Source organism: Cardiocondyla obscurior, linkage group LG09, assembly GCF_019399895.1.
Source record: "Cardiocondyla obscurior isolate alpha-2009 linkage group LG09, Cobs3.1, whole genome shotgun sequence".
NCBI classification, from domain to species: Eukaryota; Metazoa; Arthropoda; class Insecta; order Hymenoptera; family Formicidae; genus Cardiocondyla; species Cardiocondyla obscurior.
The window spans coordinates 2,185,441-2,212,588 of record NC_091872.1 but is presented as its reverse complement, the minus strand read 5'-3'; the positions used below and the strand labels follow the sequence as shown (position 1 = coordinate 2,212,588).

At 39.4% G+C, this 27,148-nt stretch overlaps 1 long non-coding RNA gene across 1 annotated transcript in view; it reads right to left on the bottom strand.

Annotated features, from left to right (window-relative positions):
- Window positions 1-19,538, bottom strand: part of LOC139105468 (uncharacterized) — a 36,131-nt gene extending 16,593 nt beyond the window's left edge. The window contains exons 1-2 of the long non-coding RNA XR_011546201.1: window positions 18,735-19,538; window positions 7,197-7,244 (exon numbers count right to left, since the gene is read on the bottom strand). This is a non-coding gene — a long non-coding RNA (uncharacterized lncRNA). The remainder of the gene's footprint in view (window positions 1-7,196; window positions 7,245-18,734) is intronic.
- Window positions 19,539-27,148: the final 7,610 nt, after the last annotated feature.

Here is a 27,148-nt window from a genome sequence, read left to right as displayed (position 1 = left end):
CGCAATATCGCGATTGTTTTCTCCAATTTCGCGAAATAGCGCCAGTCGAAAAACAGTGCACTTATTTTAGAGCCGTGCTTTTAAATTATTCGCGCAATTTTGTCGAATCGCGCACTATTATTACAGTAATTTTGCTAAGGACAACTACGTTTTAAATAAATTAAAGAACGACACAAATGAAGGAAAAATAATGAATTAAAAATATGCTACGCGTTTGTTCGCCGTTGCTCGACTCGACTTTTAATCCGTTATAAAAAATATCCTTCAAGTCGCCGCTTGCCAATCATTAATTTACAATCAAACGGGTTTATTGATTTTTCTTTAAATTGCCGGAAAAAAGCGCGCTAATTTCACCGACCATCAGCAACGCATCGCGGTGTAATGTTCGCGAGCAAACCCGAGGCAATTAATTAATCAGGCAATTTAAATGCGCGTACTTTACCGTGACGCAGCCTCGACGCATACTTGTTGCGTTCCCCATTGTATGCCAACGGCATTGTATCGTCGACTGGAAAATATTGATTTAATGCAGCTTCTGCGTGACCGAGCCGATGGACGTCATTAGCTGCCTTCACACGACGAAAAATCACCGTAATTTACAATCGTAAGGTATTAATTTTAAAATCATTATATACGCTTGTAAAATAGGATAAACAAATAAAATCTGCCTTGCATAAAACATGAAATCGTTAATTCTTGCAGCTTCTATAATACGTATAAGACGCAAATAAAAAAATTAAGTTTAAATTTTCTTTATTATATTTTAGTAATAATGATTTTAAGCAATACCTTTTGACAGCATTTCTTTTATTCCACATGTAGTAGGAATTAAAACAACCTTATTTATAACTGCATTTATGAATTATTCTGAGCTATATTAATGACTGCCTATTTAATTTATAATCTAATTTCTACGAATGTATTATACAATTAAAGCTCACAGACTATTATTGATCACGCATTCTCCGCAAACCCAGTGGATTTGCATAACGGACTTATAGAGTAATAATACAAGCGTTGAAATTGGCGAACATCATCTGGAAAGCACATAGACTCTCCTGGATCTGATCCTGCGTACAATATCGCGACGTTAATTAATTAAAATTAAAATTTTACGCACGTCACAACGGAGTTTTTGGCGGGTCGTCCAGTTGCAAATTGCGATATGAAATTCTAATTTCAGTTATTCAGAATTGCTCGTCACCTACTGACACTTTTTGTTGAAAGACACCATTATATCCTATGAAATGTATGTATGTAGGCTTATTCTTAACATTTATTCATATTTTAAACATTTTGACTCTAAACCAAATAAAAAAAATTTTTTTTTCTTGGCGTAAATAAAAGTCTACGAGAAAAGTAAAAAAATAAAATAATTACTTTACAATAAAAAAAAATTAATAAAAAAATGTTCTTTTAAATATTATAAGCAAAATTATGTTAACTGTACAACGATTAAAGCAATGATCTTATTTCATCCTTTTATTTCGACAATACAATTTATACTTTCTTTCAACTAACGATCAGGTCGACGTGCCAGACGAAACTTCATTATTCATCTTAAACTTACGGCTAATCTTAGCCAATTCATTTCCCATCCGCGCGACATGACGGAAAAGAACGTTTTCGCGCGCGTCCGACCGCGAATATAGCTCGATGTAATTTTCGTCCTGGCCTCAATTTCAATCCGTTCGTTCACGAATTTCGGTCGGCGAATAACGTCATTGCGACACACGTCGTCAAAGCGACGGATCATCGAGCGGGCGAGTAAATTATTTCAAGGCAAGCTCAACACGAGATCAGTTACAATGCGAATGATATTGAAACATTTATAAAACTTCCTCTAAAAAAGATTTCGCGCAATTAATGTAGAAAATAATTCACGTTTATGATTCATTATCAGCCTGTGATTATATTATTTTCATCGTGTACGTTTCCAATTTTTTAAATTGTCTACAAAATATGCAATTTTATATTTATATGTAAAGTTGCGCACAAATGTAATTAATTTACGCTAAAAAAAAAAAAATAATAAATAAAATAAAATAAAATAAAAAAACGAAATACGTTGAGATGAAAAATTACTTCCAATTATAAGAACAATAAAATTTAATTAATTCAAATTATAATCAGATCTACGAGTAATACGCCAGGCTCGTCAATCATTATAATTAACACATTTCACTCCGTATTTTCCAGTTGTTTATCATTTACGTCCATTCCGCTTGGATATTGAACGATCGAAATATTCTATTCACATGAACTTGGCGAAATTCGTTTATCGTGAGAGGAACATCGTAGGCAGATCCCACTCAAACCGCTTAAAAGCACACGGAGAATATGAATAGTTTTTAAAGGAATAACCCGATACGCGCGTCTGTCTCTCATCGCTGTCAGACGCACGTTCGAACTCGAAGGAACGCGTATCGTGACGGCCTTTGAAGTGGAGAACGGGAAGGATGCGGGTCGAGAGGGAGAAGACGAAAGGACGCGGGAGATGGCCCGACGTCTGCATCTCAATGGCGCGTCTCCTCTCAGACGGGACTTCGATAGATGCACATGGAAACCGCGATGCACCGGTCCGCACTCCGTGTGTACGTATGCACGTCGGGGATGCATTTGTACGCGGCGCGTAAATACGCCGTCGCGCGCTTGTAAACAGCATATTTTCTGACTCACTAGCGCAAACGTAACACGATGCGCATACTTAGAATTCAGTATAACACGCGCCCCTCTCATCCCTGTCGCCCGTCTCGTTCCGGTGCATACCGCCCTTTCGATCTCCGATCGACTCGATGCATCCGTATGACGCATCGCGTTACAATGGCTCCCGAGTATTCGGACGTTGCTTTCGCGAGAATGTATCGCGTTTCCGAAATATAACGCGAAATGGATGTTTGCCCGTCTTCCCCCGAGAATCGAATTTAACGTGCAATTACTCACCCCCGTTAAAAGTTAGCACCTCATTATCAGAAATTGAAAAATTTCCTTCACCGAGGACAATCACACGCGCGGAAGTAACGCGAAATGCGATTTAGAATTGCAGAAAAATAACTGATTAAATTACAAATACTTAAAAATTTTGATCAGAATTAAGATTCTACTTTTCTTTAAAATTGCCCGACAGATTAAAAATATTCTTAGTTATATCTTAAATTGAGACACTCTCTCCACCGTGAAATATTAAGTGAGAAATATGTAAAGGATATTGTACGAATTTGTATGAAATATAAAATGGAATAAAATTTTAAATAGAAAAAAAATAATTTCCAAGCGTTAAATTACTTTCGTTTCAATAAACATTTATTGACGTGGAAATAAACGATGTTTCTAAATATCGCGAATAAAAAGAAGTGCAATTTTAAATGATAGACTTGCATTTCACGTACGAAGAATCGCGTATGAAACCACTTTTATTCGGAGTCGCATCTTATGTACTTTTGGCTGCTGCAAGATTAATCGCCTAAGAGTCCAGCGTATTATAAAAAATTACAAGTGCATCATATCACGCGTCATAAATTGCAAATACCAAACACGCTGCAGGAATAAGAGTAACTCGCAAATATGTTGTGGCAAATAGCGTAGCAGAGCTTGGCCCGTTGAGGATTGCTGACGTTTAAATATATTATTTGACGCGTGACGTAGAACGCGCGTACTCTCTATGCGTCTTCCTTGGCGTATACGGTAGAATAGAATTTTATATGGCGAGGAAAGGAGTCGAGGACGACTGCGAGGGAGCGCGATATCATGCCTCTGCAGATGAAAATAGCACCGCGATGGCATATTGCGTACTTGAAGAAAACGTCTTGCTTGTAGAGCAGCCGAAAATGCATCCAATTACTCGTCTTGCACACGTATGTACATTTGGAAATATATCGTCCGCGATATTAATTTTTCCCGATTGCATGCTCAACGATCATTATTTTCCGATTTCGTCGAATAATCACGTGTGATATTACACGTTTCTATTTTCCACGTGCGCAAAGTGCACGAAAAGAATTTAACTCACAATAGAACTGCGAAATGGATTCAGCTTACATTAGAGAAATAATAAACTAAGTTGAAAAAGTCAAATTTCTTGTATCTGCATTCATTAAGTTAATAACCGTACCGTCGATCAATCATTGATTATTTATTTTAAAACAACGAAAAAATATATGGATATTGTCACGCCAAATATCATCGCGGAATTCCGTATTCTGGGACGAGAATGTTGAGAGAAGTCGATGCCGAAAACTCGAGGAAAAGTCCTTATTTATTTGCAGATGGAAGCGGAGCGCGCGAGGATGAGACAACACACGAGGAATTTCCAACAGAGAACGACCGTAAGCCCGCATCCGGGCCAAACTTTGACCCGCACGCAGGCACGTAGGTACACGCGTGTGTTGGCCTTTGAAATAAAATTTAAGCAAAGCAACGGATTTGCGATTAAAATTTTTATTTGGAATTTTTTCGATATTTTGTCAAAAAACACGTTAAAACTTGAAAAAAAAAAAAAAAAAAAAAAGATATCAAATAGACGATTCGTCGAGTCTGCTATTTATATAATTCTGACGTTACCAATTCGAGTAATTTTTATTTTCGCATAAAAAAATCGTGTTTAACTTCGCGTTATCGCTTGCGTCTATGTATTTCTCGCGTACTTAACATTCATAAAAATGAAACTATATTCGCATTTAACGAACGATCGTACGGTACTGCGTTGCAGCATGCGCTCGCGAACGGGTTTCAAACGTATGTATGCTCGGGTGCCTTTGTGTTAGCGAGATGCAAGGCGTATACGCCGGATCAAAGGAAGTTTCTCCTGCGACTTTGCAATTCGTACCTTCCTCGTACTTTACTGCCGCGACCGGAGGCCGCGAGCCGAAGATCCTCTCAAAGGAGGCCGCTACTTGAGCCTTCGCCGCGTTCGCAATCTTCCGGCTCTCTTTTTTCGGAACAGACAGAGATAAAGAAAAACGCTTGAAAAATATAGTTTCTCGATATGCGCATTCTCTCTCTTTCTTCCCTCCCGTACTCTACCTTTCTTGCTATCACCGAATATACGTTTCGACAACGAACTTTCGTCGCCACAGGCTGCAGAGAGCCCGTTCCTTTCTCATTTCTCGCGAATCGATAATCATAAAATACCTTCTACTCGAATAAAATTAGCGAAACGATATATTTGCATAATAGTATTTTTAGTATTAAACTTTAAATTAAAAAAAAAATAATAATAGCAAATAAACACGGTGCAATATTAAACTCTAAAAAATTTGTTATGCATCCGTGGAGAGAAAAGAATAAAATAATGATTTTCAAAAACGTGCGCAATAATAACAATGTTAAATCTACGTGTATCTGACAGTATTATGCACACAGAGAATAACCGTGGAAAATATCGTTATTAAAATTTACTTTGTCAATTCCCAAAAATTGTAAATAACAATTACATTTTTCATACACGGCTCGCAAATTTGAATAGATGGGCAGATTTTAACGTACCGCATACATATTTAATTTTCATGTACATAATATCACGTATAAACCTGTTATACCTATATCGTTACGCGCTTTTATACGGTAGCCATGAATAACTTGTTACCGCGCACCGAGATTATTTAGACTTTTCTATCCACAACATGTGAATGGGATTCAACGTGTCCGATCTTTCTTCGTTTCATAAAGCCTCGACTGAAATTTTTTTATTCACGCATACGCGAGCGTTCTGCCAAATTCAACGAGTCCCTCGCGCTTTTTTTTGTTCCGCATTAATTACCGCGTGAGCGTTGCTGGCAAACCTATACCTTCATTTAAGCAGAACGCGCGTGCTATTAGCTCGCGACGGTCGTCTGATCATGGCGATGGGTATCTACTGCATCTCTAATGCTTTGAGCTGGCTGGCTGACTAAAGCCGCACGCTTCCACTGCGTGCATGGAACTAAATCGCTGATAACCAGCTTACAGCCAGACGGCAGCGCGCATATTCTAAAGAGAATGTACGATAGCTGAGTGAATATAATCGTGTGCACTTACTGTCAATTAGATGTGCATTAGGCGAGTTTGAAAGCCTATCCTTATTTTTCAACCCAAAAATCGCAATGTTGACGAACAATACGGATCGATCGAGGAAGATAGACAGATGTGCAATGTGTATTGCACGCTAATAAGTTGCCAATTAACACAATATTCTCTTTAAAAAATGCTTACTTTAATTATTATGCTTCATTAAATTTAAATAGTACACAATGTTTTTAATGCAATTGAGACTTCATTTTATATTTACGACAATTAAATCGATATTCCTGACTGAGCTTTCGGATGTCCGAATACAAACTCGGTATTATCGAAAACAATACATTGCTAAAAGTGATCAAGCCGTATTATAAAATATGGATAATTAATGACAAAATTAATATTAAATAAATTGCGCATATATTTGCAGCCATTCATTAAGGTTAAATTCATCCGTATTGATATTTCAGTTCTCTTTCAAAAATAAATAATGACAATGTATCATAGGTAGAATTAATTATACTTTTCCAACGAAATTGGCGTAATAACAAAAATTACGTCGTACCGTTGGTAGAATACAATCGACGTAATTACATGTTGAACAAAAGGTAAGGCACAATTTTGCGTGCGCGATATTCGACAATCTAATTAGACGTTCAAGAATCTAGGTCCGCGAGGCGAAATTCATTTTGCAACACCGCAAAAATATATATGCGATATTTTAAATCAAAACGTAAATACGATAAATTATTCGAATAAGACGGCACGAAGAGCAGAAGCAACGAATGAAGAGCAAACCAATTTAGCGCGCGTGTCTGTCGTCATACTTTTAGTGACCTATTATAGTGTCAGGTACCGATGTTTACCGGGTACATTAATGCCCGTAGAAATTGGCACAAATAAATGTAAGAACAGTAAAAAAAATTGTTGGAAACAATATCATAAATATTAAGCTCAATTGCATTAAACGAAACGTGTATATCTTTTAAACTATTGACTTAAAAAAAAAAATTTGTTAACTCGAAATGCTGCATTGTATTAATAATTAGTTGATTATATTAAACACGAATTATGTAAATGTTTGCGTTAATATTGCTTTTGTGTTTTACGTTTTAAAATTATATTCTTTTATATTATATTATTTTTTCACGTTAATATTTAATTCCCCATAACGTGCATAATGTAAAAAAATTCTGACTCACCGATTTGATGCGCAGCGGCGGAGTTACAGCAAGACAGCTATGATGATACTGTAACAATAATAATATAAAAATGTAAAATATTATATAATATAATAATATAATAAAATAAAAATTTTTAATATTATTTATAGAGAGGCTCGAGAAAGGCTTACAATAATTTTAATTATTAAAAAAAGTTTACGCGCCTTTAATTAAATAATACAAAAATTAAATTATTTATTGTGTAAATAAAATCTCTGATAAATCAAATTTTTGTAAAATGTTAAATTTGTTTCTTTATTAATTCTTACATTTTCTACTTTAATTCTTATCAAAATGACTAAGGTATCCAGATAAATTGCGAAAAACTGTTAGTTTTAAGCAAATAGAAACGATCCTTACTGAAACGTTGCTCCGCCGAAGCTAAATGCCCATCCTGGACCTCCTCCTTCTCGCGATTGTGAATTTATATTCGTGAAAAGTAATTATCGCACACACACTCTTTCGCAAGTTACCGTATTTGGCACTCGCGTTTGCAAAAATCGAATAAGTAATAAAATTTCATTGCCCGTTTACGTATTCGGTACTCTTTAAACGCCTGACGAACTGGCTGCAGTTCGTTTAATCAGTGATATCCGCGAGGAGAACATTTAATTTCTCTTTCAGATTTTATCCAGCATAGAACATTTGTTCTGCTTAGATGAAATCCGGAGGAGCACTGGGCTACGTAAATAAAACGTACAAAATTAACTCTCTTCAAAAAGAAAGTAAAAAAAAATTTAAAGTATACAAATAGCGAATGTGTTGTATATATTAATTGCTTTTTATTTATATAATACTAACTACTTTATAACGCGTTTAGAGACCTGCCCGCGGTACAAACTGCGTACCCAGCTACCACGCCCGAAGAAACGACGACAACCCCACGCGAGTCACGTACGCCGTCCGCGTCGAGTTCTATTGTCGTAGGTTGCGCGAGTATCGTAGGTCAAGCAGGACGTCGCTACGTTGGTCGGTCGACGACACGAGGCGATCGCGAGAACACAGCACGTATTAAGATAAGTCGCGTTAGTCACGTACGCCGTCGTTTCCCCCACTTCTCCATCCCTCCCACTACGACTTGCCGCTGGCCCGCTACGGCCCGGAGAGACGAAAGTAATATATGTATAAATGAGAATATGCTTATTTTACAGGAAGAAAAAGCGGTCTTATATGCTCTCCACGTATAGAAAATGAACAGGAAAAGGTATTTTCAGCCGGGGTTGTATCGTTCTTCGCCAAATACGCGTGAATTTGCGATCCGAACGAGATGTCTTTTCCGTACGTGTTTCTTAGTTGAGACAACCGAAAAATGAAAGGAACGAAGCTCGTGCTTTGTAGCATATTCTTGAAAAAAAATAAAATTCTCTTTAAATTAATATAACGTAAGAGCTACTTACACTGACGACCGATATACGGCTTTAGAAAATGGAGTCTTTATTAAAACGTAGAGGAAACGCGTTGCGACACAGTTTTGAAACGCTCTTTATATATGCATTGTCTCGCGATGGATATTAAAGTCTAAATTAAGGCTAAATTAAGATGTGATGCAAAACCGATCTATCTCGTAAGCTCTTATACCTGCATATTTACAAGATCGAAGTGTCCGCGTTCATTTACATGCTCTGCGTGAGTTGATCGAATTTCATGAAAGTTTCAGCATCGGGCAACTCTATACGCGCATAAACCTAGCTGTCGGATACCTTCTGTTGTAATATGCGCGTTGTAAGGCCTCGATACCTGATATTAAAAGTGCTTCGGCGGACGGTCGCACATTTAAAGCAGCGTGATGTCGCGCCAACTTCGATGTAAAGAAGTCCCATAAAGTTCGCGCGCCATCACGCGCTTTTACCGACGACGGTTCCCTCCTCTTTTCTGTCTTTTTTCTTTTTCTTTCTCCTCTATTTTTTAGTTTATCATTTGCAAACTTTGTCTCCGAGTGTCTTCTTTATGCTTACGATATTACGCGACGATCGCGAAACTCTATATCCGCGCGATGCATTTTTTTTATGAGCTACAAAAAATATTACGACTTTAGAATGAGATTCGAAAAAGCGTATCTCGCATTTTGCGATTGCACTTCTGAGTAAATTCACCGACAAGATTTGTTACGACGAGTTGTGGTTGATGCAGACTGAATTTACAGCGACAAGAGCAAATATCACCTAGCTCGCCAAAAATACATTAAATTGTACCGTCATTTACGTTTCTGTGAAATAATCTATTCGATACTGAACTGAATACCGTTCGCAAGTCAGAATCTTAAGATATAAACTTTTATAACATTTTGTGGATAAAAGTTACCTTTCTTTTTCTCAAACTTTTATGCAAATTGTCTCACCAAACGAGAATAAACAATTCCGCAAGTAACGGAAAATATATAAATAATGAATTATTCATTACGGTTGTTCCTGGCTGTTGTGCCCGATGCCTCTCACCCGTCTTTCTTTTTCTCCTCTCGGATCTCCTCATTACGTTCCCACAATACCTCCCTCGTTTATTCACTCGAGGTACCGCGGTTAATTACAATTGCGTGTGAATTAATTGTCAGAATGCGACGATTGCGCGCAACGCTTTGCGGGACTTCTCTTAAAACTAATTAAGAGCCGATAAACCGCTGCCGCGCTGTGGTTAAAAGACTCGGGAACTGGGTCGTACGATAAAGCGGAGGACGACTGTAGAGGCCCGTCATATGAGTCCGCGTGTCTTTCACAACAGACGAATAACCTATTCTATTTCGGGTGCGGTAGCTTCCCTTTTCGGATAAATCGTTCAGGTACCGAACCCTTCTACCAACGTCAAGGACGTACACGTGGGAGAGTATCATCGTCGAGAAAAAGGGACGTAATATCTCGGCAAAAAAAAAAAAGGCAATTATTACTGAGAATCACATGCCGCAAAACCAATTCTTCACCGCCACAAAATATATCAGTGTCAAATAAACGTACGGCGAATATTCTACTTCTGGCGTTTAAAATTAATTTTGATGATTTATTATTGATTTATTTGACGGCCTTGTTCCTAGCTTCTAAAATAATGATTAATTATTAACTCTATTCGATGTAACGAATTCTACCTCTAATAAAAATATATTTAATTTTAATTCGTTGAATACGCCGCAAGTTCATTGATACAGTTTTCAACATTTTCTATTTTATTTGAATTTCAGAATATATATTGCATAACGAATAAAATTTTATATTTAATCTTTGGCCGACGTACAAAGCTTCAGCGCAGCTAGAATTTTTTATTATTTTGTTCGAAATTATAGTTTTTAAAATATTTTCTGTCAAATACTATTGATGTTACTTTGCTGTACATATAATATATGTCGTAACTTTCCCAAAACTATACAATAAAAATTATTTATCGTTACGCAATAAAATGTGCATTCCTTTTCTAACAACAATGATAAATTGATTTGCGCGTGGATATGTAAGTAGCTACTTTGAGTAAACATAATTCCAGATAATAAATTTATAATATGCGATAGCAGAAGGGAGATGTCTCAAATGAAGCAATCAGTCACGCGCGACAGATAATACGAATGGAAGTTACATTTTTTCTTTGATTCGTGAAATATATGACTCAAAGGATGTGTCTAGCGTTGGGAATATAACTGCTTCAGCTCCTGTCGGAAGTTTTGCGGAGTGACGTAAACTTGTGGCGTGCGCGAGACAGATGTGTGTGTGTATGTGTGAGAAAGAGAGAGAGAGAGAGAGTAGCGCGACAGATATCTCCCGAGGACAGCAGATATCAAATGAATACGACGACGATGTGCGGCACGTTGTCGTTGCCATTTCCGAAAGGACATTGGCAAAGGATATTGCGATGCGTTGGAGACGTTTCTAACCGGGCTGGTAGAAACCCCGGCGGAGCATTAACGACGCGCGGCCACGATGCACCTTTCGCGGGATAAACATTGCCGGCGGAATTGTCGGTCGCAAACACACGCCTGTATAAACAGAATGAGTGTTTCGATCTACCGTGTCGCTGCCACGCGAACGTTAGGCCATTATCAGAACGAGAATGAGACAAGGTAAAGAACAAAAGTGTTTCAAGAGGCTGCACCGCGTTTCCGTAAATATCGTTCTAGTATACCTAAATTCTACAGCGACGTTTTTCTTGAGGTTTTTAAAGCAGAGATAGAAAGAAAAATTAATTTTTAATCTTTAATATTTTACAGACACGTCGTGGTTAATTTAATCTTTTATCGTCGTGAAATAAGTGTGTCTCAATCTCATCTGAAAAATTATATTAATATGTATTCATTACGATTTCAATTTCTAGGTTTGTAAATTTTATTTCAAATTCGGTTTTTACGAGACAGAGTCAGAAGTCTATCTAAATTCAGAATTACGCCGAAATTCTAAGGATGGAATATTAACTTGACAGAGATATTGTAATCTCGTTGTCACAGAACTTAAGCAAATGGTGCATCTAGATTGTTCATCCTGTCTGTGACACGTAATCGCCGGAAGTCGCCACTTAGAGATAAGATCCTAATCTCGCGAAGCTATCCCTGAACGCCGTAACTGCCTATAGTTGATCCGTCGATTGATATCAAACGGCCCATCAAGGGCGACCGCGATGGCGACGACGGCGCAATCGAGCGACGATGAACCAGTCGTTTTCTCGATAATGAACCTTTATTTAAGATATCGAGGTCGCTACTTCAGAGGTGAGCCGACAGGCGGAACAAAGCTGCGGCAAGCCGTTGAAATAGTTGGATCGACCTAAGGAAGACGGTATCGAAAAAAAGAGTGGCCTCCTAGTTTCCAACATCTCACGTTTTGAAGACATTAAGAAGGTACGAAACGTCGATATCGTGCTCCCGAAACGTCGAACAACGTCGCGATAATAAACACGTGGCAAATGGGATCGGATAAGCGGAAGGAATTACTCCGGTCGATAAAATACTTTCAGAAAAAGTTTAAAAAAAAAAAAAAAAAATTGAGAAACATATTAGAGATCTTTTTGCCCCACGTTCTCTATCGTAATCGTCGTCCGCACCTGCGAACGTTTCTTTCGACAAGATTTGAAGGCAACCCTGATTATGAAAACGTCGAGGATACATCTATGCTGATTTTCTTCGTAGCGCCCGTCATACAACCGACATGACGTTCTGGTTGAAACCGAAAGGGAGAAAAAGGAGCAGCGAGGTAGGTGGTGATCGCGTGACAGGGTGGTAGACAAGGATGAAACAGGCCAATCTTCGGTTGGCGGGGAAACCGAGGGGAATGTACTAGTGACCCAAATACGTCACGCTCGAGGGCACAATCTCTGAACATCTTCTGATAATGCTCTTGGCGCGCGAATTCCTGTACCACGATCAGCCCAGCGCCTGTCTCTTCCTCTTCCTTCTCTCGCACTTCAACCACTTTCTTCGACATTTTGGTTTTCGCGCTTCTCTTCGATTCATACGTGAAACGAAAATCGATGTATCCTACAATGCTCTTTGAACTCAGAAATTAAATAATTTCACTTATATCATCGATTTTAAAAATAGCCTTATTCAATCTCTTTAAATGACGGAGCGACTTGTTGAAAAAGCGAATATTCCGTGATAGAGATCAATGAAAAATATTATCCTATTGGCTCTTTAAATATTGATCTACGGGACAAATTACTTGCAGCGCCAATAATTTATTTTTATTACAATGCTTACTTACAATTAAAGTTTGCACGCTCGTCGAATTCAATTTTAAGTATTGGTAATTTGAATTTAAATTTATCTCTTTTATCTGTATCACGCGTTTTAGTCTTTTTGCGCATTGTTATATTATCGGTGCAATTTCCATTAGCTCTCTACACGTAATTGCACGTTGCTAGCTCATTCTTGGCGATTGCATTATTTTCATTTAGTTTTTTTTCTGTTAATTCGCGTATTCTTATTCCGACCGGGCTTGAGATCTAGAATGTAATAAACCGATTTCAATCTCATTCTCTTTACACGCACATGTGTAAGGGCCTTTTCCACTGTAGCCTCTCGTTAATTTACCATCCGCATAGGTACACAAACGCATTCATGAGCACACAAGATCGTGTAGAGAAGAGGTATGCGAACGACGTCCGTGAATTTCTGCGGTAAATGAAAACATCTCGACTGCGCAAAGAAGAAGAAATGCATTTATACCTCTTTGAGATTTCAAGCGAGCGAAGAAAGCTCAATTAACTCGTTTCATCTGCTTCCACGATTATTTGTGTAAAATAAAAAAACAGTGAATTTTGCGATATTCCGTAATCATCTTGTTTATAGATCTTTACGAACAAACTAAAAAAAAAAAAAAAAAAAGCAAAAGTATATTCCCAGCGTTGCATTTTGAAATTCTAAAGCGAGACACGGAATTGTTCAGCAGTTTATACATAATAAATTTGTAATATTTCTAATAAACAGATATTATAATAAAAGAAACGTATAATTAAAGCAGAAGTGAGCTGTGTTCGCTTTCTACGCGAAGAATTGCACTGGTCCTCGAGGCTACATCAGAGTAATGTCAACCTTTGGCCCAAGTCGATTCTATACACGTGCATACGCGGGCATAACCGTAAATGTTCGTACTCTACTGTTGGATGGGCGCTCGAATGTGTTCAGTGAAAGCGTTATATCGCTTATACGCGCGCGTGATAAAGCGCAAACTAGAATGTAATTGTTTATACGGGATGATGTTTATTTGTACGAATTGCTCCGCACCGGCCGCCAGGTAGTCGTGTAACCTAACGTAGTAAAGAACCGACGGTTTTTGCTCCATCTCCGAAGTTTCCCAGCTGCGGCATGAGTCTGATAACAAATATTTGCTAAGTGCCCTAAGCGAAGCTACGACGAAGTTCGAAACTGAAAGGATTTGCCATTTAGGATAAAGGAAAGTCGAATTCGCCGTCTGCCAAAAGCATCGGCGTACGCTTAAATGCGCTACGTGCTTTTGCGCGCACGTGTCTCGAACAATATGTAACCAGTCGCTCTCGGAAGACATTTTCTAATGACGAGAAAGCGTCGCTTGTGTAAGCAATTTCCAGAAATCCAGCCGAAAGCTACGAAATTATGTCGACGTGCCGGCGCGCGTGGTTATGCCTTTCGCCGGAATGATTAAACGGTTTTATAACTTTCGAGACCAGTTACAAAGTTTCTGCCGCTTTTCGACATCTACGCTCATTTCTCCGTCGATTAACTACCAGCACGCGACTCAAACGGGTATTGCAAATTCTTGATATATATGCAAAAGCAAATAACAAAAATTAACTTTTATTTGCGAACTTCAGTCACGCGTTAAATCGTCGCGCTTAATTGCACGAATAACAGAATCTGCATGGGTTTTGTTCAAACAATACAATTCAATTAACTGTTTCGCGTATACGAAGCACGGTTGATAAATAGTACTTTATCGCGCTCTATTTAAAATTGTAATCAGAATTTTAATCTAAAACGCAGTTTGTTTTACCTTTCAAAAATCATTGTCATTACGTCGCGTCTGTGTTGGCATTAGCGCGAAACCAGTCCGGCACTCCGCTCATGAATCTACTTCATTATCACGCGAATATTAGAATCACGCACATACGCGGTCAATTGGTCGATCAGAAATTAACAGAACGCAGCCCCGTTTATAGCCCGATCAATTATTTCATCCAGTAAGTCAATTTTATCGCTTGGATTGATCTCTGCTTTTTCCATCTCGCGACTGCTACAATGCAACGTGTTACAAAACGTCCCGCAGTGACAGGCCACAGCACGCAGCTTTTTTTTGTCAATAAAGAAAGTATTTTTCTGTTTCGTTAAAAAAAAAAATTGTGCAAAAGCACACGGTATATATACTTTGTTTTTAAAAATATTTTTTTTTTTTTTATTGATTCCGCCACACACGATTCGGCTTGGAAGTTTTATGGCGTTCATTCTCGGATACTCTCAGATATATGAAAAATTTGAGCTGCTCTACACACCACTACATATACGCCGCACGCAGACAACGCGCCGAATGTGACTCTAAAATTTTTTTTCGAGCTAACCGCAGTCGGATAATTAAAAGATCGTATTCTTATTATCTCGGTTTAATTTTCGCTCTGCCGCAGCATTGTGCGCGAAAAAGTCTTATCTTCCATTCTGCGGGGTAGAATTAAACTTCACGTTCGTAATTACTTGTAAAAATGACAGCTGCCGGTATTCGCACTGAGAATTAAATCAGACGCCGCTCGCTTCTCGTTTCGAAGGATATCTCCGTTGAAATTATACGCGGCCGGAAACGTGAAGTGCGCTCTTCCCGCGGTATTAAACATTTTTACGCGGAAAATGGTATTGCACTCCGCCGCATTCCCAGGAGCATTGTGCGCTCGTAATATCAATTTAAAATTGGAAACCGTATATTGGCACTTACGCTAAGCAAATTACCGCAAGTTAAAGCCGGCTTCAGAGGACGTCGAACTGCACGCATTAAAGCTGCCGAATAAGCATGTATAAGCAAATTGATGCCAAAATGAGTTAAAGGAATGAGAAGCAGAAAAGTTTTCTTCAACGTATAGAAAATGTAAAGGAATAACGCGCATTTTATGATATCTAGTATTATAAAAGTAATGTTATACTAAAATATACGATGTGCAAAATGTTTTAGTTAAGGTTTCGCTAAGGAACAGCCGATTGGAAATTTTGTCAGAAGAATGAGTTATTAAAGCTTCGATCGACAATTGTAAAGAACCCATAACGCAGATATGAACGTTACCGAGAGAAATAAAGACGGAGCTTGCGAAATTAAATGTCTCACTCCGATGTGAAATTGAATACTCTTGTTTCGATATCCGTTGTCACATGGGCACGGTCTAATTGGATAAATTTTGCAAAACAAGATCCATCACGTGTTATTTTCACGATGGAGCCAGATATGTTCCGACCGCATTAACGGCTCGGGGATAAACGCGCGAAATCACGAGTTTAATTTATGTCGCGTGAAAAATCGCGAGGAAACGTACGTTACCGTCGTGATGAACGGGGATTTTCTCTATCGGTACGAAACAACGCGAAAGCGCGACGAGGATCATGCGAGCTAGATTCACGGAGCCGAATTAATTGGACCGGACGCGGAAAATGCAATTCACGACGCTATCGCAGTCGGAAACGTGTGCGTGCCCTGTATAGCGTGGTGCATTGCGTGTTGCAACGCCTTAATTGCGACGATAAAGCGGACGAACCATAAAACGGGACACAGAGATTGACTTATTATTTTATCACGACAATAAATCCGTGGCACATTGAAGAAAGTTAATCCCCAAAATATCGTAAACAATCAAAAAGGCAATTGTATTTTCACGGCATAAAGATATGCGCAAAAAGAAAAAAAAAAAAAAAAAAAAATTACAAACAGTGCCATATATTTAATTTACCGTCGGTTTGTGAACATAATAAATTTAATTGTTTAATGTGCCAGCGTTCTTTTTACCTCTGAAATTACCTCGAATAACGCAAAATACATTCCCATCAATTAAATTAATTATTTTAAATATGAATAATAATGTATAGGTTTGTTAGAGATTGCTACGCGATTTATTAAATTAATAAAACTCGCCGGGCGCGAGCGTACGAGTGATTTTGCAGAATTGCATTTTGTCAGGGCGTGAGATATTTGTAGCGTGGTATTGCCGCGAATAAAGTTTCGACGGTGAATTTAGCGACTCGGCGATCGCGCCGATTCGTGTCGTGCGGAACACCGCCGCAATCGCGAAACATGAGTCCAGCAGTTAGTCACTGTTAGCGGTTAACAATCGGATCGCGAACTTCCCACGGTGCTGCGGCGTGTCATGGCAGGACGAGACGCAAAGCCATCGCGGATTAACCATTCGTGCGCGGCGATGTCGAATAAAATTTCTTCACGCTCGCTGCCGAGCTCGTTTATCGAGGTGGTGCGAACGCGTGGATCGAACGGTGCTGCAGTCTCTTTTTTTTTATTTTTGCGAATTTTTCTTCCCACTATCTCGCAAAACTTAAGACATACTTTTATATATTTTTCATTATGACAAGATGATATATGGCGCGCGATATGATACGGTTGCGAATACGTATTATATCGAGAGTTATAAGTTACGTTTATTATTAGCAAATATATTAATTTTTTTTCATTTTGTGATATAAAAAAATGTCAAATCACATATTTTATTTTTTAAAATATATAAAATATTTATATATTATTATATTAATTTTTATTTTATTACTCTAATAAATATTAATAGTACTAATTCTTACGAGTTCGTGATAGATTAAAATTCGAAATAATATTTGACATATAAATTTTTTTGCAACACGTAAATACGTGGAGATCAGAGACGCTCTAGTAGGAATAGCTCGGAAAATAGGTCAACAGCTGACGCGCTGGTGAGATGGTCGAAAAGTAAGTCTCCAGCGCGTTAGCTCTTGACCTAGGTTTCCAAGCTCTTTCCCGCTCTCATGTTACTGCCGGGGATCGAGCACGCAGCGCGTGATAAAGAGTTCCTCCGTCCGTTCGTAACCGGGAGCGATACGCGTGTTCGACTGTTCGAAGATGTACCCCGACGTGATTTTACTTTCTAGACGGAAGTTTCGGACGCGGTGAAGACTTGTCAAAATTGTTTGCGCGTTTCTAGGATGATTGCTGTGATCCGCCAATTATTAATTTCGACCAAGCTCCGAGGAAACCGAAGCTCGGATATAACACCGACATAACATTTGAAATAAAATGCTTCGTTCAATGCGGGGCGTAACGCGCGAGAGAAACAGAGATCGCAGAAGAGAGATTGCGGAGCAAGTGACGTACGTGTCCGAATATACATATATTATATAAATTACATGTATAAAAATTTATAATATATAAATAAAAAGCCAGCAAAAAAAAAATTGTATTTACCGTGGCATTATTCGTTAATTAGGCCATTACGTAATTAAATATCAAACTATTCATTGAGAGAATAAAATATGATAATTACAGCGTTGAAAAGCATGCTGTGTACGTTTTCCGCTATTGGAGAATATTTAAAAAATGTTCAATATTTCGTTTTCAATCTCTTCGTTAACGCGCGAGTACATCTATCAAAATTTCTCGCGTCAATTTATCATATCGCGTACCTATGTAATATAATTTTAAATCTTGTTTCAACAATGCGAAATCATATGTGAGTGTACGACACAAATACCAAGAACTCTGTATCGTGCCAAAACGAAATTATGAAAGTTATCCCGTAAATCGTTGCTCCATAATTCCACCTGACAACTTTGCTGCCGATTTTTGCATAACGCTAATCCAATTCTGTGTCATATGTTTTTTCGCCATTATTTATTTCTTTTATTAAGTATATCTAACAAACGGGTATGCGTATATATTTCTTTTAATATTTAAAATTTATTCAACAAGCAACGTAAAATGTGTCGTTTATCTGAATTTAGAAAGACTAGAGATTACAGAACGCGAGCTTTGCTCGCGTCATTAAATTCGGACATTAGATAATTATATTAATTTCTTTCAAATAATTACAATTGAGTGATTGACGGCGTGTTGCCGTTTTACTTACATTTGTATCTTCCGGTTAGATTAGATTAGATTAGGTTATGTTATTTTCCGTCCTTCCGTCTTTCCTTCCTTCCTTCCTTCCTTCCTTCTTTCCGTGGCAGTATTCTGGAGTAGTCTGGATTATCCTGACGTGTTGTAGCACTTCACTTCACTTAACACTATATATTACACTGCTCTGCTTTTTTTCTAATCATTACTATCACTATTACCATCACTGTTACTCGAAAGACGAACGACCGAAAGAATGACGGTGGATTATCGCGGCGATTTTTTACGAGTTAAATTAAGAAGCGCGACGAACGATCATTTGATGTGTAAACTCGCACCTTCGGTATTCGGGGCGTTGCTTACTTCCACTGGGTCGTCCTCGATCTCGACGTAAGACGGTGGCTGCGATGTAAAGCGAGGTCACTCTTGATCCTTCGGTTAATTCCCGTCGGCAGAATGAACGAAAACTTGCCAAGCAGCGGCGAATGAGACAAGCCGCGATACGTAACACCACGTTTTAGATTAAATGTTCTCCGCGCACTTTGTCTTTCTCAAGTCTCTTAAAAATCAGTTGCTCGAAACGGAGTCAGAGTATCGGCCGCGACGAAGAAGACGGGCGAGGTGCGGATCTCTCTCTCTCTCTCTCTCTCACAATGGCGGTCGTCGGAACTCGCTGAATGTCGCTGAAGGAGATGACGAGTGGGTTGGTAATGTCGGACGCGGCGCTCTTCACGTCGGACGCTCCGCCTGTGACGTCACCTTGCCTTGCCGAAGCATTTTTTCAAGGCCCGAATCCAAGCCCAGAACGATGAGCGGAATAACTGAAATGCAGAAAATGATCGTTCGTTATCGAGGCGACGCCGTCGACACTAATTCGTACGCGAAAACTTCCTACTCGCGGTCGAAAATACGCGTAGCTGCGGAGCGATTAGCGACACGTCATCACGCCCGAGGCTCCGGAACTAGACTGATCGGTGGAGATTTCGGCCGTAAGAGAACGAGACAACCGCGTAAAAAAGTGAGACGGACGATGCAACTCGACCGTTGATTGGTCGCTGCTCGTCTTGCAAAGATGGGAGACCGAGTCCGTGTGAATTCTCGGTAAAGATCAGCGACGGTAATCCGCGACTGTTACATTTTCGACCACGAGCGAAAAAGCTAAAGAAGCATTTAAAAACTATCGTTCCTCATGCCTCACCTCCTACCGCATCTCTCTGTAGGTTCGATCGTCAACTGAACACTGTCTCTCTCTCGCACGGAGGCGCCGAGCTCGACCCCGAGTTTTGTTTACGTTTTTTTTATGGCCTCGCCGAGCTCGACTCCGAGTTTTGTTTACGTATTTTGTTATGGGCTCGCCGAGCTCGAGGAGTCTTTCTCCAAAACAGGTGATCGTTCTGTTCGACGCTCGAGTAAATTTTTTCACGATTCCGAGACGCAGCCGTCACTTTCGATCTACCAAATCGTCGTCGTTGTAAAACTTCTGTTCGAGCAAACCCCAAAAATAATTTAATAATCTGAATATTTATCTGTTCCGTAAAAATTAATATATTTCTTAAAAAATCGCACGCAGTAACATTGACATGACGTTTACTCTAGTTTGGCACGAAGCGATCTAAGCGAGAGAACCCGTCAGCGCCGCAAATAATAATATTTCGAGATAAAAGACAACGATAAAAGCGATTCTATTCTTGTCATTATTATTTTTTTTTAAATAAAAAGAAGAAAAAGATTTAGCCATTTGTTTCTTTCATCTGTTGCTAACAAATAACCCAAGAGTATTAATTATAATTAGTACCACCACAAGGAGATCGTTGTTTTTCCTAATTCTGCCTTTCGCGACAAGGTTCTGAGGGAGTGCGCTTCTTTTGTACGATATCCATTCTATGTTCTGCTTAAAGCCGCCACCACAATACGGAGGTGAGAGGCAAAGTGGTCGCTGGAAATCGGGATGGCCAAGTTCTCGCGGCGCGCGGTGTCGCGTCAAACCCCCAGGCGGATTAATTTAAGGGACAAATAAATCATGGCGCTATCTCGGCAGTAACAGCAAAAACATTTATCTTCCGACCAACGCGGCTGGAAGCGGAAACGCTCGCGTACGCTTCGCGCGGTCGCGAACCAGCCGCTACAATGACGTGAATTGCGCGGCGGCTAATTCGGCGGTGTGCAGAGTACACATTTGGAAATTAATCCTTCCCTGACGATGACTTAACATCTCGTCTCCCTTTTTCTTTCCTCTCGAGAATACGAGCGCGTAGGACAATACTTCGTTACAGAAGAATTTTACAACTTGTTTGCGGAAGTCGACTTTAATAGCGCAATATTACCCGAGAAAAAGAAAGTTTTTCGAATGCAATAAGCAGATTTGTTAGGATTGAAATATCGGCTTCCTCTTGAACGCTCTCGTCTTAGACTAAACTGCGTCGACACGAGTTAAAATAAATATCCGTTCCGAGCATACGTGTATCTGTATTTTCAGTGGGTAGACTGAAAATATAGATGACACAATTAAGGCATAAATAATATTGAATAGTAGACGTAAATAAATCAAATAAGACGCTTTCAACGTCACTATCGACCTTTCGATTCTGAACGGTTCAATGTCGCTTTTGGACGTTGCGGACACTCCTCGCAAGAACCGACAATTCTATCGTTTAAAATAGTCGCCGGCAGGCGACCGGAAATAAATGCGACGAGTGCAAAAAGAAAACACTTTGCGCGACCGCCGTCCGCCGGTCGGTCGCGGAAAAGCTGCGACCATTAGGGGATTAACGACGATAAAGTGACGTAATAAGGAGAGACGGGGCATCGTTTCAACGGGACAATGTGCAATCCTCCGGGATCGTAATGAATTACGGGCCGCTTTAAAGAGCCTTTTATTGTCGGCGCTCCGCGCGACGAGCGGTATATTAAATTTATCAGAATCCTCAGCAGCGCGAACTATCAGCGGAAACACCCTTGGCTTACACACGCTCCGCGCGTCGAAAAAACTCCCGGTGTTCCATCATCTCTTTATCTTCGTGAAACGTCGCTTGTCGTTAAATTTTCCCCTCCGGACAACATGTTTGGTAAGTTACCAGAACGAAAACCTCCTCCAGTACGCTCCGTCAGCTTTCCATTTCGCGGGATTGTAATCACGAGGTTTTCGTCAATTACCCATCCCTTTTCCCTTACGAAACATATTTTGTTTCAATATATCTTAAAGAACCGAAGAGACGTAAGCGAATCAATAATTAGAAGAAATTAATATTTTAGAAAATAATTAGAAAACCGTAAATATAAACGCCAAAAGCGAAACGCCGAAGCTCACGACGGCGTGACACGTGTTTGGAATAAAAAGAAAAATAATATCTCGACTTCGGCAGTTTCTATATCTTTAATGTGCGACTTTGGAGTTTCAGTAGACACTATGTGGACGAGGCACATAATGTTTGCAAACTTATGCGCATGCCAATATCTCCTCGCGATATGCTCATGCGGATGCACATGAAAAATGAACTGTGCACTGCCGCATACGAAACTCCATTTGGCATCCTTATCTGCTATGTATTATTAAAGGTTCCACGCAAGGACGCGAATAAATGCATCAACACCTTATGTAAACCGTGGAGGAGACTCGAGCCTCGATTGCGCGAATTCCGTTTCTCGTAGAAGAATTCGAAGCTGGAGCAAAGCCACGCGACGACCAACAAGTCTAAACGTCTATAACTGGCATGCTTATCGTTATCGGCATCAAGGCGTTAAATCCTCTAATTTTCTTTTCCTTGTACCTTTTTTAATTGTTTTAATAAAACTGTTTTAATAAAAAAAAAATGTAATTAAGACTAAATACGAGCATAATGAGAAAGAAATTTACGGCATTAAAATGCAATGTTAAAACGCGTTTCAAAACTGCGAATTGTACTTTCTTTGATTTTATATTTTACGTCAGCGTTCGTCGAATTCAGCTGCAAATATTTTTACCTAGCATTTAAATTACCAGAATAATTATATCTCACCGCGATTAAAAACTCTGCACATCTGTGTAATATAGCGTTAAACTCACGATCAGCTCGCAGACACAATGGACGGTATTACTTACAATGATTAGAGAGAACGTCAGCGTTATTGATAGGCCATCGACATGTCGCGTGCACTAAAGTACCTTAATAGCACTTGGCAGCGTATGTTTCAGGTGGTTTTAAAAATTGATCGTCACATCGATCGACAGTAAACGCCGTGACACATACGGAGAAGAACTCGCCCCTCGAGCGTCCTTCTATCGTTTCGTCGTAAATGGTGTCTCCGACCGTTTCTCTTCGGAAGTCCGTCGCCATTCGCCGGTCACATTGGAGAGCCTTGATCCATTCGTCACGACTGCGACGATACCACAGACATTCGATCATTAATCCACACGTCCGCGCGCCCACGTGAATATATCATCCACGTGTGTACGAAATTTGTATTCAGCGTCGTCGCTTCAACTAATCCGGTAACGTGATTCGTAATGAAGGCGATAATAAATATACAGCTCGACTTGGAAATCTCGATTTAAATGTATGTTAGCGACCAATGTTATCGAAAAATCTGAATTGTAATAACATCTAGAATCTTTCTTCGATATTTTATAATAAAAAAAATGTATTTAGAAAATTTAATTAAATAAAAGAATTTTAAATAAAATTTAACTCTTTTTTTTTTTTTTAATTTAGTTGAAGTTTTAAATCTACTTTTTCACTCTCTCTCTTTGTCTCTTTTTATGAAAAATAAAATAATCCTTTTCCGTTCAAATCCTTCGTTTTGTTTTAACGTTAGAGTGCCGATTCGCAAAGCGGATCGTTAGTTAAACGGCTGAGTTTTGATATTCGTCAGAATAAAACAAAAAATTTTCGTGCGCTGTACCGACGTGATTCTCTCTTTCTCTCTCTGAGAAATTTAATTATTTATTTGTAATTTTTATTCAGTACGTGAACAAAAACCTTGTTAATTAAATTAGAAAAAAAGTTGCTTTTATATTTTTGTATAATTTTAAATCTTTTGGCTCACAAAGCACCGTTTATCATTGAATTTTTAATAGAAAATTATTGCTAATTATTTCTCGAAAAAATATTAAGCGTGATATAAACGTAAAAAATCCCTACGCTAGCAATAGTAATTACTCAATAAAGAGAAAAATTTTCTGGCGATTCCAATATTGACGGCTGTTTGGAGATTTTCCAGATCCCTCGAACGGTTCGAGATTGCATCGAGGATTCTGTCGACGCAACCAGGCAGCGTCAGCGCGCAGTGGGATAACATCGGCCGAGCATTCGGGTATGCCGGATGAATTTAGAATGAATAAACGAGCGAATTTTCGACGCAGACGTGTAGCGCGATGTGGATTTCGGGACTAACAATAAGCGTAAACCCGATCTGGACGATCTGAAACTTTCAGCCGGCTTTATCGCTTTTCTAGCCCGGTATCTACGGCCGAGGCAAAGTATCCCGTTTCGATTTTATACCCGCGGGAAGAGAAATGGTGTGCGGTGCGCCCGCGTTCGACGCATTCACCGCGCTCGCGAGAGAACGAGCCGTCCGTGGCGTACGCCAGAGATTTTTATTCGATTGCCGCGGGGCCGAGATATACATTTTTTTTATCGGCATCCAGTGCGCCGTTTGCGGCAACCATCGTCCTCGACAGGTATTACCGCATATTACAGTGCGTGGAAAAAAAGTCCCCCGTTTATTCGTTCGCCCCTTTCGCGTACGTGGGAGCGAGCGCTTTTAAAAGTGAGTACTGTAGTGTGCGAAGCAACGTGCGCATTTTCTCAGAAAATCGGCTTTAGTGTCAGCTATTTACATCCTTATTTTTATATCGAATATACGATAAAAAATATTGCGCTTTATATTCCGGTCACATTTTATAACGACCACTTTATTCACCGATACGATTTTCTCAATTGCGCAAGAAATGCTATAGATTTCTGGGCGACGCGCGCGAGAAACGCCCGGTAAATCGCCGTCTCGATCGATTCTTTCACAAATGGGTGAACTCGCAGCTTGACATCCGTGGTATATCACGGCTAATCAACGCGGACCTCGGGTGCGCCAAGTGATTTATGTGGTTTACCGCGGCCGCCTGCCAATAATAGCTCCGGTTCTCGCCTCTCGTTCGCCTCCTTCGTCTTCGCGAGCGCGCGAGGTGAAGTTTTCCGCGTAACGAGCAACGAACTGCCACCGCGTTAAAACAATACGTGAGTGCGAAGAGCGATTAACGCTGTTCACCTGCAAGTGTTTGCACTACGCATCTGTAAACGGAACGAGTTTCTCGTTACATTATCGGGGTGCTATCGATTTTTCCGTGCACCTAGCCGCAAACGCGACAGAGATGAAAACAGGCAGAAATAGATTCATATTATTCGTCTCTAAGTTTAATTAAATGTAAAAAATCAACTTTACAGAATAAAAGTTTCGAAATGCTAAAGAAAAATAATAAATACTGAAAAAAAGAAGCTCAATATTAAAATTTCGATCTGTGACAATTTCTCTCGTTCGTTTTACGATTACGTAGCGTTTTTTCAATTATGTAGAAGCGTCCTGGCGATACGTCTCGGTTTAAAACGATTGTGAGAGAAAGATAAATATCAGAAACACGTTTCATTGATAGCTTCGCGTTAAGTTTCAGATCCCGGGCTATTTCTCTTTTCCGGACTCCACGCTGCGCAAATAAATACTTATAGCTACGCGAACCCAGTAGTTTTATCGTCCCTAAGCTTGGTCGCGCCTATATACATATGTTTCACTTAGAGATCGGAGCTATATCTATTCGAAAAGGACGACAGGAGTTTTCTGGACCGTAAGACTATCTCAAAATGTATAGCCAGAAACGTTCAGTAATTTCACTCACTTTCCGAAGTTGACAGAGAGCAGCCGGATTTTACGTTGATTAAAAATATTCTTCTTCAAGATTTATAAAATATTCCTATTGCTTTTAAAAATATAAAGCGAAAACGATTAATTTTATCAATTAAAATATTAAAAATATTTTGCTGCATTTTAAGAAACTATTAAAATGTACATCATTGTCATTGATTATTTTCTATCGATGTATAAACTGTTTTACTTCTACATTTAATTTTATGTTTGTTTCTATTCCGTTTAATTCTATTCTACCTCCGAGTCTCCGTGATAACAGGCGTTTCCATGACACTTCCTTAAATTATCATGCCCTTAGCTTTTTATTACTTCCAAGGCCTCCCTCCTGCGTTCCAAAAATAACTCTCGCACAGACGACGTCACAAACGCGCGCCCACAAAGGATATCTCGAGTTATTTGACGCAACGGGTGTCGATCTTTATCGACGCGACGCGACATCAGGGTTAAGATTCTCTCTCTTTTTCTCTCTACTGTGGCGATAATAAAACGAAAACGTCGGGCAATTATTTAATTAACTCCGTGCCGGGCGGGCAAAAGTAAGTACATGCGGCACGATAAATCGTGCCGCGGACTTATTAGTCTTTCATGCGGATTCACCTCGTGTCACCGTTCTTGCTCCGTTGACCCGAGAGATTCTCAATTTCCTGAAGACGCAACGCGACGACGACGACTATGGCGTCGAAGGCGGCTAGGGTGACTACCTGTGCACCCTGCTATAGGGTACAGCGCCGGCTCTTTGGTGCTGCATTATTAACCGAGACTTGTTAACGTCGTTTCTTCCCCGTCTTCCGGCGCGACCAACCCCGCGCCACAATATACACTTCCCTCTGTGTCTCGCAACCGATGTGTCCCCTTCACAGACATTGCGGTTTACCCTTCGATGCACGGTTTTACGTAACGGAGCGTTTCACTACGTGTGACATTAACCCTTTAACTAAATTCTTCTTACACGCAAAGAAAAAACGGAGAAAAAGAATGTATACGAGCAATGGTCAGCTGACGGTCGGGCGAGTGGCGAAAATTGCCTTTTCGTCGTATTACTCAGGCAGGCTATTCGCGGTACGAATAAACGAATTATTCTGCACGCTTCGGAAACTTCTTGGTTCTGGAAGGACCGAAACTCTACCGAGTAACTAATTGTAATACTGTTTAATTTTGAAAAAATGTAGTTAACTATTAGTTAATGTTCTGCGTATTTAATGTGCCGAAATTTTCTATCACGTATGTTTAGATTTGTACATTATATTATTCATGTACATTATAATAAATATAATTACGCGCAAATAAAATATATAAACCCACTCCGCTCTATCCATTCAATTAATTTATTCAGCGCTCGCGAATATGGTCAAATTATAATTAATTAATAATAATGTCACATAGAAATAGATCGCCCGCTGATGAAAGTGCAAAATAATTCACGGTATATTAGATATATGCATATGGAACGTATAAAACGCTATTACTTTCTTACGCTGAATAATGTTCGAATATTTTCTTTGAATAAAATATTTTATACATACTAGAAAAAACTAT